Source organism: Perna viridis, chromosome 10 (assembly GCF_037379345.1).
Source record: "Perna viridis isolate PV_CMFRI_1.1 ecotype Kerala chromosome 10, ASM3737934v1, whole genome shotgun sequence".
Lineage (NCBI taxonomy): Eukaryota > Metazoa > Mollusca > Bivalvia > Mytilida > Mytilidae > Perna > Perna viridis.
Window position 1 is genome coordinate 33331808 of NC_142454.1, and position 13335 is coordinate 33345142.

At 31.0% G+C, this 13335-nt stretch overlaps 1 protein-coding gene across 1 annotated transcript in view; it reads left to right on the forward strand.

Annotated features, from left to right (window-relative positions):
- The window catches only part of LOC148605492 (uncharacterized), a 50244-nt gene that overhangs the window by 1442 nt on the left and 35467 nt on the right, over positions 1-13335 (forward strand). The gene's annotated exons all lie outside the window — the stretch shown is intronic.

The following is a 13335-nucleotide window of genomic DNA, read 5'->3' on the forward strand; positions in this document are numbered from 1 at the left end:
GTAAGCTTTATTTTTAATTTTTTATTAAAATCCACTTCGATTTTTTTTTATTACTGTTATATCACAGGATTTCATTTTAAAAGTAGTAGTGTATATGTGGTAAAAAGGTCTTTTGACTATCCACAAATATACTTAGATGTATAAAGCGTCGAATTATGTAAAATTTTGATTTGTTTTTACAAGGTGTAAACTGCGCATTGTATATGAGAAGATGCGTCGGGGGGGGGATTTTACACCATAGAAAATAACTTGTTGTATCACTTATTTTTATTTACTACTTTATTGCACAAACTATTCACTTTATTATGCCTAACCTACAATTTTGTAAAAAAAATAATAACCTCATTTTTTAATGGTGAAAGTATGAGAAACTCCAAGGACTTTCCTTGTTTGGTAAAGTACGTTTGACCATAAATAATAAACTGCACGTAACAACACAAATCGAACAACTTTTATTGTTTCTTACCATAAATAATGCAGCAAATAGTTTCTGTATAAGCCAAAGAGCAAAATTAGACAAAACACTTATTAAAGATAATGAATGATATAAATATATGCTATGATATATGACTAGACCAAACTTACATAAACCGGAATATTTTCGAAATCATTTATGCTGGTATGTCCTTTCGTCTTTCGTCTACCCCGGACTTGACTTTTTATGACCAACTCGGTGGGTGTTTCTAGAAAAGCAGAGGACGCTTACCCTACTGGTGCACCCGGTTTATGCTCTCAATTTTTAGTCCGAGTTGCTCATTTGCTTTTGTTACTTTGTTATTTGTATTATTTTAGTTACGTCATGTTTATTGTTGTGTGGGTCTGTTTGTTTTCCATGTTTGGTCTTTGTCCCTGGATTACCCTTTCTATGCATTTTAAACCTGTTTATACCAAATATCTGCCTAAATTAAGAAACTTCAGTTCAATCGGATAAATGTCAATACGCATGCACCCAGTCCATAGTCCTTGTTTTTGGTGGAATCCATATTGCAAATTTACTTTCGTTTCTTTTTTATTATTGTTTTATTTTGGTTTTTTATGGTTACTTGTGTATGTCCGTTTTCCCTGTCTAGGCTTTATGCTTGAAATATAATTATTTTGCTTTCCGCTCGAATCTTGGCTCCTTGGTTTATCTAACTGCAGATTTGGATAAACAATATCATCTTTTTAAACTAAATATATTAATTTGACAGAAACTTGTTGAATTGCGTTGATGTATAAAAATTTACTCTTTCAATGTCCTGGCAATTTAATGTATAAAGCATACAAAAGACTACTAATTGGAATTCATATAAAGATATAAAGAAAGCAATTTGGTTCTTTAAGTTGTCATGCTATGTGTAGTTCGTCAAAAAATTACCATTTGCTTTAGAATTAAAAGTCTTACACATTATAACATATATATCTGAATGAAAGAGTAACCAAGGGAACCAAGGTTATAGCGGTAATCAAAAGAATGTAATTCAGGGACAAAGACCAGACATGGAAAACAGACATACACAATAAAGAACATAAAGTAACTAAAATCATACATACAAAGTAACAAAAGTAAATGAGCAACTCGGACTCCACTAAAAAGTCATCTTTTCACAACCTCTGATCTTTCAACTAATGGACAAATACATATAAAGACCCTGTATTATACGTAATTACTTTTGAAAACATTTTACTTTTGATGTATAATGTATATTGTCAGGAAAAGGCGTGAATTTTTTATAAAGGTGATCAAAAGGTGACTTTTGGTAATGGAAGATTTTATGAAGTAAAATTCCCTAACGTTAACAAACATGGAAGTTATTTCTAGGAAACCATGTTAATAAAAATCCAGACTTTTAAATTAATCTTTAGAAGTTAAGTAATTGTCGCAGTGGAAACACACTTTGAAGATTAAACAAGGTTCTTCATGGGTCTAAATTTCTGATAGCAAACAAGGAAATATTGAATGTAGGTTCGTAACACCTCACAGAAAAGAAAGATAGATGCAAAGAGAATCATGTAATGGACTTTTTTTTTATAGTTGATTGTGTGCTTTATCCTTTGGTCATTATTCTCTTTTACATCTGATATATTAAATGCCCAGATTTGAATGTTCATTTATTTAGGTAATTCATCCTTCTTTCAAATGACCCATGCTTACTAGATAATGAATACAACTGATTTACGAAAATAAGTTCATTGAGTATGGTATTCATTTCTTACTTCATTTGGTTGCATCGTCATAACAATAGTCGAGACAAAAAACATCTAATTTGACAACGTACACTTTTTTATTAGTTTAGATACTTTTTAATAATGTGTATCCCGATACTTTGATTGCATCGATTCTAAAGTACTGCCGGATATATTATTTTCATACCTTAATCTTTGTCGTATTTTCTAGATACACAAACACATCATTACATTAGAATAGAACTAAACTATAATCTAAAACTAGTTCAATTTGAATAAGGTTTAAAAATATATCTGGACCGAGGTTTTTAAGGCTTACATATTGATCCACTAAAATCATTGCTTATCAGAAAAAATCATGATGTTTTTTTTATTGTAACATGTGATAGCTTTCCTAAATATATGTGAATAATTCATTCAATAAAGATACACTGTATACAGCCGTGATATTTGATACTATTGTTTTGTTTTCTTTTTATACTGATTCTACTACTTATCATGCAAGTGTGCTTCATTTTCCTAGAATTTAGGTTGCTCAATACATTAAAGATACCGTGTTAGCTTCTATTTCCTTATTTTTTATATCAAATTATACTTTTGTCATTTGACTCCCCACATTGAAATATCGTCTAAACCTTTGTTTGCTTATAATAATTTTAGGGTTTGACTATGAGGGACGGGGCTATTTGTACAAGTGAAACATTTGACTTTGCTGTTAATGCATCGCTGTATTGTTATATCAGTTATATTGGTGACATCTCGACAAACGGGAAAATACGAGACAACCTATTATACTCGCTACATGAGTAAAAGTCTAAATAATCACATCCTTACTTAAGAGGTCATTTCCGATATACTATTCATTTGACACAAAATATTGACCCATTCATGTTTCTGTGCATCTACCTATATAGAACATTGCTGGCGCACATCCCTATTAATTTGCTTACAAAACGAATTTTGCTGCATGCATCCAATAAATTAAATGATCGACTGCCGTCAATAGCACTCCTCTATCATCCTGTACACGGTACACGCAGAAACGGTACTCACAATTCAATACATGGTTATGGGTGCATGAAACATTCTACATTTGTCCGCTTCACGGTTTATTAAATAACAGTTCTTGAATACCGATTATGTATTTGTAAAGTAATTTTTATGCATATGATTGCATCGAGAAAGCAGATAAAAATACTACTAAAGGTAGATAAGGAGAAAATTGATATGTTTCAGGAACCTCAATTCAAATATAATACTTAAATTAAAACAAATTGATATTATAACATCATTTTTTTCATCTGTGAGGAATAGTAATTTAGATTTGTGTCAAACAAAATTTGTTACGTAAATGACAGCGTTTTAATTAAGCTTCTTTTTCTATTATTCTTGATTTAGTTTTGTAACATCATTTTCCCAATAGGGTAATCATATGCAAACAATACACAATTGGCTTTTATTATTGTCAGTTTTCTACCGCAGTTTAATTTTAAATGCTCAGCGAATTATGGATACTCTATCGTGTTCAATTAATTAGTTTGCTCCAATAGTTGTTTTTTTCCATGTCTTATTTATTTTACATTTTTAAGAGTTTTCATTAGAATTTAAAGGTATCAATATACGTTAATAAATGCCTACTTATTTGAAGTATAGTCGATGGAGTAGTGAGAAGTCGTTGGCGATAAGGTGTAAATATAGAGTCTCTCTCGGTAGTGAGTGGTTTAAGTTATTTCTGAACTCAAGAATGCAAAATTAAGATTTTCAACATGCGAGCTTTAGCGATCATGTTAAATCTAGCTGTTACTGAAGAGAGTGGATAAATAGTTTAAATCAAGAATAGACTGAAATGGTATCAGTTTCTCTAATGAAATCTATGTAAAATGAGGGAAAATCTATCGCAGTAGTTTAATCTTTGCTCGATGGTTTATAGCCACGTGTATTTTTTTCTTTCACTAATTTAGACTTTTTGCCGTATTATTGTTGGTTTTTTTTTCTTTCAATTGAGATCTTTTGCATAAAATGTTTGTTCTTTACTTTATCTAATGCTGAATTAAAAGGTCTATCTCAAAGTTATGGTATAATATTAAGTTAAAGTATATTCCCCACTCTTGTTGTAATTTTTTGTTTGCAGAACCTTTTCTAGGTCTCGGATCTTTAGGTTAAATACAACTAAAGATTATCAGGCAGAGTTACAGATAATAAACTTTTATTTGACTCTGTCTTCCATTACGATTACCTTCTTTTTCTATATGCCTCAAACTTCGACCACACATTTTTATTTGTACTACCTTATGCAGTACAAAACTTTCAACGTATAATTGTTGAACTTATAATTCAAATACCAAAACAAACTATACGCCACTACGTGTAGTTCCAGGTTCTACAAACAAATGATTGGCATATAATAGAAATGAGTAAGAAGAAGACGTTCACAATGTCGAAATAATCAGTAAATGCTGTTTTATATAAAAGGGGTCTCCTTCAACAACAACGATGAGATGAGAAAAACAAGTCGAAAAAAAACAAAAAAAACAAAACTCTCTCACACACACACACACATACAAACACACACACACACACACACACACACTGTTATCAGGGGCAAACAAACAATGAATCTTCTATTTTTCTCTCTTTAAGGCAGTATTCCTATCCTTAACCTTAGGGACAAAACATTGGTAGTCATTTTTGTTTTCCTATCTCTCTCGATGATTTTGACGGTACAGGACAATGCCATAAGTCATATTTCAGTCTATAATTCATTTTTAAATAAGAATAATAACTAAGCTTCTTAAAGACGGGAAACCACAGGGATAACACTGTGGGATTATGTTTTTGTTTAAAACAGTACACTTCGCATTAATTGTCAAGTTTATCAATATATAGTATATTACAAAAGTATCTGTTTTTCAAGACTTTTTAAAGAAACCAACAAAGGCAACATTTCCTTACAATTAATACTATCAACATACGGAATAGATCAATATCCGTTCATTCTTTTCGGATTTTGCTTGAGATAAAGAATTGATTTTACCTGTGTTTATAAAGAATGCTATAACTCTCATTGAAAATGGTTTCCTTTTTTAAGTGTCATATTTCTGCATACGAAAAACATATTCTTCCTGATGCAGCAATAAGACTGAACTTCAAATTAAACAATACATTTTGCATTTGCCTTCAAATTGGTCCGAAACAAGAATCTTTTTTTTAATTACTCAAGCAAACAATATGTTTGGTATGGCCCTAAAATCTTTATTCATTATTATCTTATTTTATTTCAGTTGTGGTCGTTATTTCCTCATTACAACTAGATTCACCAGTTAATGATTTTCTAAGAAAATCAAAATAACTTATAACTGTATAAAAAGTTTGAAGGCCGTTGACATATAGGAAATAAAACTGAGGGATACGAATATGGAATTAATTTCCTTATCACCGGAAATTAGGGTTTTAATTAGGTTGTTTTCAATCTTATGGCGAAACTTTGAATAATGTAGATATTTTGTTTTGTTTGTAAGACTGTAGTAGCGACATATATATAGGCATCAAGAACATTATTAAGTAAAACTGTTTCAATAATTTTACTGCAGGTTATTCCTATGAAATTAAATTTTAAAAATAAATACTAAAAGATAACTTCGTAAAAAGCAAACATTTCCAACGACAATGTCTGATTTAGTAGTGAAACTAGAAAAGTCCGAAAACTCCCGATAACAGGACCAACTTTGGATGGTACCTTGGAGGTCTAGCTTATGCAGTTTGGCCATACTTCGAAAAACGAAAATGATAATAGCAAATAAATAATATCTGTAATTATTTAAACTAGATGTTTGTTATCATTAGGTAGCTGTCTTTGTAAAAATCATACTAAATCTCAACAATGTGATGCATCCCAATTAGGCTACATTTTGTATTATTGTAATTAAGTTGTTGTATGGGTCTATATTATAAAATGTTAATTATTCATTCATATCTGTCTGCTGTTTTGAGATAATGAACATTGAAAATCCAATAGATTCTATTGTATTTGAGTGTCGTTTCAAAAATTATCTCCCCTAATTTTGAAATCTACAGTGCATTCTATATCATTTTTATGGCCGTCTGTTAATTCTTGTTCCTTGTTATGACGTGTCGCTTTATCAAAGAACGAATCTCACTTATTAAGTCAACGTGTAGATAAAACAATATCCCAGCATAAGGTTTTGTACAAATTGCCATGAGTATCATGAAAAACTAAAACAAATTATGTTTTATATATAAAAGGTAATAAAAATCTGCAAAACTGATCCAGTCTAGGCAATAGTCAAAATGAAATTCCATATAACAAATGGTAGTATCAGGGTCAAAATCGGAATGTTGGAAGCCACCGGAATTGTCCTGACTTGGTTCAGGCATTTTCGATATAAATGATGGGTTAAACCAGGTTCAATGGCGTGCCTGAAACCCTCTTCAATTATTTTTCACTATCTTAGATATATTTTAAAACAAACGGGCATCAAATTGCTACAGGTCCAAATCGGTAAAATCAGTAGTCAAAAAGTACAATACATGAAATATTGAGTGAAAATAAATGGGACTAAATACCATTTGAAAGAGTAATCAAGGGAACCAAGGTTATAGCGGTAATCAAATTAATGTAATCCAGGGAAAAAGACCAGACATGGAAAACAGGCACACACAACAAAGAACATAAAGTAACTAAAATCATACATACAAAGTAACAAAAGCAAATGAGAAACTCGCACTCCACTAAAAACTGGGAGCATGGACCAGGTGCACCGGTAGGGTAAGCGTCCGCTGCTTTTCTAAAAACACCCGCCGAGTTCCTCATAAAAAGTCAAGTCTGGGGTAGACGAAAGAGGAAGCGAAAACTATGACACGTTTAACAAATCAGTTTTCATAGCCCAGATGGATACACCGTAGCGGTCAACGAGTCAACTTCTATAGTGATGACTTCAATCTTGTAGCAACATAACCCTGTTCCAGAAGCCTAGTTGTTAGAATTCTAGCACGATACAAAAAGTGTGCGTAGTTTCGGCAAGCTCTGGCATATTGTATGAGTTGTGATATGAACATTCCATACGCAGTTGCTGAAGGGATGTTGCCACAGATGAAAGGAGGTTGACAATTCTGAATGAAAAGTCATCACGTTTGTCGTAATGTTTGGTCAATAGTTTTCCTTTACCATCGATTTCTAAGTGTAGGTTAAGATATGAGGCTGACGTCACAGTATCTAAGTATATGAAAGAGAAGGGTGAAATCATCTCATTATCTATACCTCTGATTCTACATTGACATGCATTTAATTTTAACCCCACAAAAGTTTTAATAAAACGCTCGACATTACCACTACTCTTTCAAATATGTTTCAAAGTGTACATATTTCAATGTGAGTAATATTCTGACTATAAATTTCAAAATTAATTATAATGAATAACGCATACTTTGTGTTATTTTGGTACACAGAAGATATTATTGTCTTTCGGTACATAAAGTACTTCTCTGTTTACAATGTTTATGTTAAAACAATAATTCTCTATGATTTGGTCTCTTTATTTTTTCTTGGATGGTTAGAGGTTTGCGATATCACAAAATGGACAATATGATATGAACAAGTGATATGAAACGTTTGGCGTTGCTATTGATTGTTGTGTGGTTTGTATCATTTTATAAAAAAATCAGATTGGAAGCGACGTTGTTCTCCCAGCACCATTAGTGACAGATGCCGAATATCAAGCGGTCAAATTATTAAAAGGGAATCATAGAAAAAAGGGTTTTGTATCTCTTGAAAGTTGAATACCGAAAAATATCTACTCAAGTTATCTCATTTCAACATCATATAATGTAGAAATGAAATAAATCGATTTATATTTTGCGATATTCAACTTTCAATTATTATGAAGCCTATGAATTTCTTGCGAGTCATTTATCAATTGATTTTCATCTTCATCGAATAAAGTGCATGTATGTTTACGATTTTTTCCTTCGTAAAGTATGGCATTTATCATTAGAGCAAACACAGATGAGATAATCGGATGATGCAACTCATCTCGATTCATCATCAAACACTTTCCTCATCATGCCACTTCATCTAGGCAAATACAATTTTATCCATACCAATAACATATAACCTTACCAATGGAAAGGATAAGGTATATTTAACATGAGGTATTACTCATTGGTTACTCTCGTAACATGTCAAGTAACTATTCCTAATTTCTGGTATACAGAGTTAGCTCCCGTTAAAAAATACTTACAAAATTGCTAATCGTTTAAAAGGTTGTGAATGCATTGTATCAGAGAAAATATCTATTTAGAGTGAATGTTGCTGATGAATTTGGTGTTTAAGGCCGTTGTTTTATCTAAAGAGGCTGAAGTGTTGAAATTAATTTCCAATTAGTTTTACAAACACCGTTATCTGATCAATCAAAAAAGCGAATACCCGGTCTGGGTTAAAAAAATTCTCCACACGTATCAACTTTTTAAGACCTGGCCTGGGTTTTAAAAGTATCTTAAATTGAGAATTTCCTCAAACACAAAATTGTTCATGAACAATTTCTTCAAGCCCCGGGTTTTAAATTTCAAATGAAAAAGATTGGTCAAAATTTGAGTTGAGGAAGGATTTGAACCATCTTTTTTTAATAAAATTGGACCCTGTCTTCTCCCACAAAGTGTAGAAGAAAAAATATTTTTATCAATGCTTAATGCATTACTTAAGTCAAAATAAAGCAAATACGTAATGAATTACGTTTGGTAAAATAAAATAAACAGAAACTATTTCTATGTAGTTGTTTTGTTTGAAATTAGGGACAATGTGTCAGAGGGAGCAACTATGAGATTATTAAACTGGAGAAGTTGTCACCAATGTTGTACGGGAATATATAGAAGCAGTGTTAATTACATGGAGAATCTAATACAGTGACAGGATATTACGCGTAATGGAAAGGTTTAGAAACTATTTAGATCGGATCGGAGATTACTTCATTATTTCCGTTTTAACATTATATATTTACTTTTCTTCCTGTCAAAGTTTTATTGTACTTACTAATGTCAATTAAGATTGGCACTTTTTTTCAATTATCTGACATTATATTTCTATTCGATCTTTTCAGAAAAATCTGGTATCAGTGCATTTAAGTCTTTCTCCGTCTGAGAATCAGGCAAATGTGTATATGGTGTTGTACGTAAAGGAAAAAACACAGAGTATCAGTTGCATTAACCAAGTATTTAAATCTGGTAACCTCTAGAAATAACCATAAGAGTGTTTGTAAAATTTGCTTTTTAATATATTAAGTAGCTCTCCAGCTAAGAATCACGCAAAATGTAAAAATGGATGAAAAACCTATATATTTTTATCTTTGATATTTTGTTTGAATTGCCATAGTAAACATAAATTAACATTAGGTTTTTCATATAACCCGTAGAGATAAAAATAATATAGAAAGTACTGTAGAATTTAAAATTGAAGGAGATAACTCTGTAAATGACACTAAAATAAAATAGAAACTATTGGATTTTCCTTGCTAATTCTCTCCGAAGAGCAGACTGGTTGAAATGAATAATTATTCATTTCATCATAATCCTATATAGACCTATAAAGCAAATTAATAACAAAAATAAAAATATGTAGCCTTTTTTGTAGGTGTATCACATATTACAGAATTTGCATAATTCATACAAAGACTGCTACTTAATAGGTAAAAATTGGTTAGATGCACAGTGGAAATATATTAGCAGTCAAAAAGACATCTATGTTACAGATCTAGATGTTTCAGGATAAATTTTATAGCTTTTCAGTTAAATTTCCAGATATTTTAAATATATTTGAGGCAAAATAATGAGAATTAAGATGTGCCACCCATTACCTGATTTTTACACAGAATGGTACTTAAAATAGTTCGAGTATCGAAACTTCATTCGAAAAGATAACATGATAATTCTTATCAATATATATTAAAAACCAAATGTACTGATTTAGAATTATACATCAAAAGGCATGAACATAAAGGGTAATAACAAAATTACCGAACTGTCCTTTTTGGATGTTTTTAGTGCATGCTTTTATAACTTATATATTGATTAAAATACAATAAACTGTCGAAATAAACTTATATATTATACTTATAAACATACAAATTGATATATAATAATCAGACAGTATTAACTTATATAATAATACTGATTATCAATAAAACAAAAGTTAATACCGTTGTTCTTTACCCTGACATTTAGTGTGTTCTTTACCAAAGCGGTAGTATCACGACTTCCCAGACGTTATTGACAATAAATTTGATACTTAACTTAGCCTATCTATTGTCCATGACGGACCATATACGTGTTGACTGTAAATGTCATAGAAACTAATAACCTAAATCGGATTACGGTGACGGGGAAGTTTTCTGTACAAATAGGAAATCTCTGATGAAATAAGCGATTCCTGTCAGCATTGTTATGATTAACGTACTGACATGATTGTCTTTTACTCTTCAACAGAGTTGCAATGTTTAAGCGGATCGCCTTTTTTTTTTGTTATCGAACGTTTGTTATCCACAAAAACTTGAAAACTATTGAATAATGTTGACAGACAGCTTAGTAAAAGATCGGTCACGCCATTTATTGTTTCTTTCAAAACTATTAGCATATTAATTGCAGTTTCTTGGCTTCATGAAATGTATAATTGATAGAGTATTACTCCGACCAACTGTAGATAGTGTGAACCCACTGACGCCTGATGATAAAATGTAAGTGGCGAAATTATTACTTCGAAGATTATATATTCCAATACTTAAACATTTTGGCGGTATTAAATTGATAAATACCTTAATCATATTCTCTTCTTAAAATGGTAAATGATATTCGTACCGTAAGGTTAAGAAACACGCTATACTCTTAAAAGAACAGTCGAAAGAACAGTACTGACAAGAAGTTTTCTATTTACATTCATGATTTTTGTCTCCCATATAAATGACTGCATTATCATTTATTTAAATCATCATTTCTGCGGATATAAATAGAAAAAAATTAAAACGTTTTAACACTTGATAAGGTTAAAGATACATAATGAATTAGACCAATTCATCACGTTTAATTGAAAGCAACAACTGCATTGGAACTTGCTTCTACAATTGAATGCTTCATCAGTTTCAAATTGCTTTGATACAGCATAAATAATGCACTTTGAGATAGTGTAATTAAAATCAAAGTAGTAAAATATCTGCTGAATATTGATATAATGTTCTGTCGAATCCATTACTACTATTCGTATTTAATTTGTACGATAAGATAAAACAATGCTATTAATATTGTCAAGTATTTGGAAAAGTCTTTTGAATTAATTTTACAGTAAAAATTTCAATATTCGAATGTTTCCCAATGAAATGATAATGATAAGTTCTTACACGAATTCCTACTGAAGATCTGAGATTTCCAACACAAATGTTGAAACATTGCATCTTTTGCACGATTGAAACTCTGCGATACGAGTGGAAAGATGAATTTTTCTGACAATTGTAGAATGTTCTAAGTGGTTTGTTAGGGAAGAAAGTAAAAACTTATTTTCCGTAAAACGATAAACTTTATAGGCAATCTATCTTTTTGCACACGGAGAAACTGTCAATATGACGTTACCATAAAAAAATTACAAATCGCATGTGACGTCCCCGACATCCCTTTTTGATTGGATTATACAACGAGAATACACACGAAGTCACATGACGTCTTACAAAACTCGAAATTTTAGTTTAGGTAGATTTCTCCTTCCTACTTATGATCTTCTAGTTTTCATCTGTGTGATTTTTAAAAATTGTTTTCTGTTGGATTAGTCACATTTTCTTTACTCCGTTTTGTATCTTTACTTTCCAATTATTTTTACACTACTTTGTCTATAGTACATTTCTCTTAATGGAATAAACGGAAAACTATTTATAAAAAAATCCAAACAAAACATAATGTAGACGACCAAAACCACGAAAATCGTTAATACACGAACAAAGCCCATCCACTGTAATACTTATGATCAATGATTCAAATCGCGTACAGTTTTGCTAATTGGCAATTTATTTGATGTAGTTTTATTTACATAGGTATAAGACAAAAATTGGGTCACAGGACTCTCATATTAAAACACTATTTGAACAGTATTGTAAAAGAAGAAATATTTTTCAGATCACTTATAGATTATAGCTGCATATCAATATATTTGCACTAGTTCTTATTTTCTACATTTCAACAATTCCATACAATGCTGTTTTGTCATGCATGTTTTTGTTCCATAATCTCAGCAAGCCGAATTGCTTTTCCTCATTTTATTGCCTTCTTCACAGAAGATTGTTTCCTGTTTAGGCATTTCCTGTTCCTGTAAACGTAAAGTAATTTTATTCAAAATTTCAAAAAAATCTCACTTCATTTTCATCCGAATGAGAGTTTTATTGTGCCTTCCATTAAGTATTATGTGAATTTTATGGAATTTACCGGCTATATTACGTAAAAATCGAAATGTAATTATAGCTTTTATTTCTTTGTCGGAATTCCTTCTGAAATAGAAACTACTCACGGCTTTAAGTTTTTACGAGGTACAAGCGACACCAACTGGGCCAAGTTTGTGATATGTGGAATGGATTGTCGCATTCTAACGTAAATTAGACAATTCAGTAGAACATTACATGACACTAAATTGAATAACACATAGTGTAAGGACGTCCTTGTTTGTTTATATATTATAAAATTACCATCTTGCCAAAGGTCGTTGGTGACTTAGAAAATCACACCTATATTCGCTAGTGGTATCAACTGTTTAATTATTCATAATGTATTGTTATCAATTTTTTTTGGATACACCATAACGTGTCGGGTGTTTCTTCTCGTGATTTAGACGGTCCGGAATAACTCAATTATTACCCTGGAAACACATGCCATAATTGTTAGTTTTGTTCGTCTGTTTTGAAGGTTGTTGATGTATGAAGAATGTAGTCTATAGTGTAACATTCCAGCAATAAAATGACAACTGCTTAACCTCCGTTGAAAGAACATGTCATGATTTCTAAGATAAAAGGAAAACTTCTCTTAAATTTTTATATTCATTTCTCGACTAAAAACTATTAACTATGCTTTCAATCAAAAGATTTTCAAAACATGGATGCCCATCTACCTATTATACATGCATTTGTATTG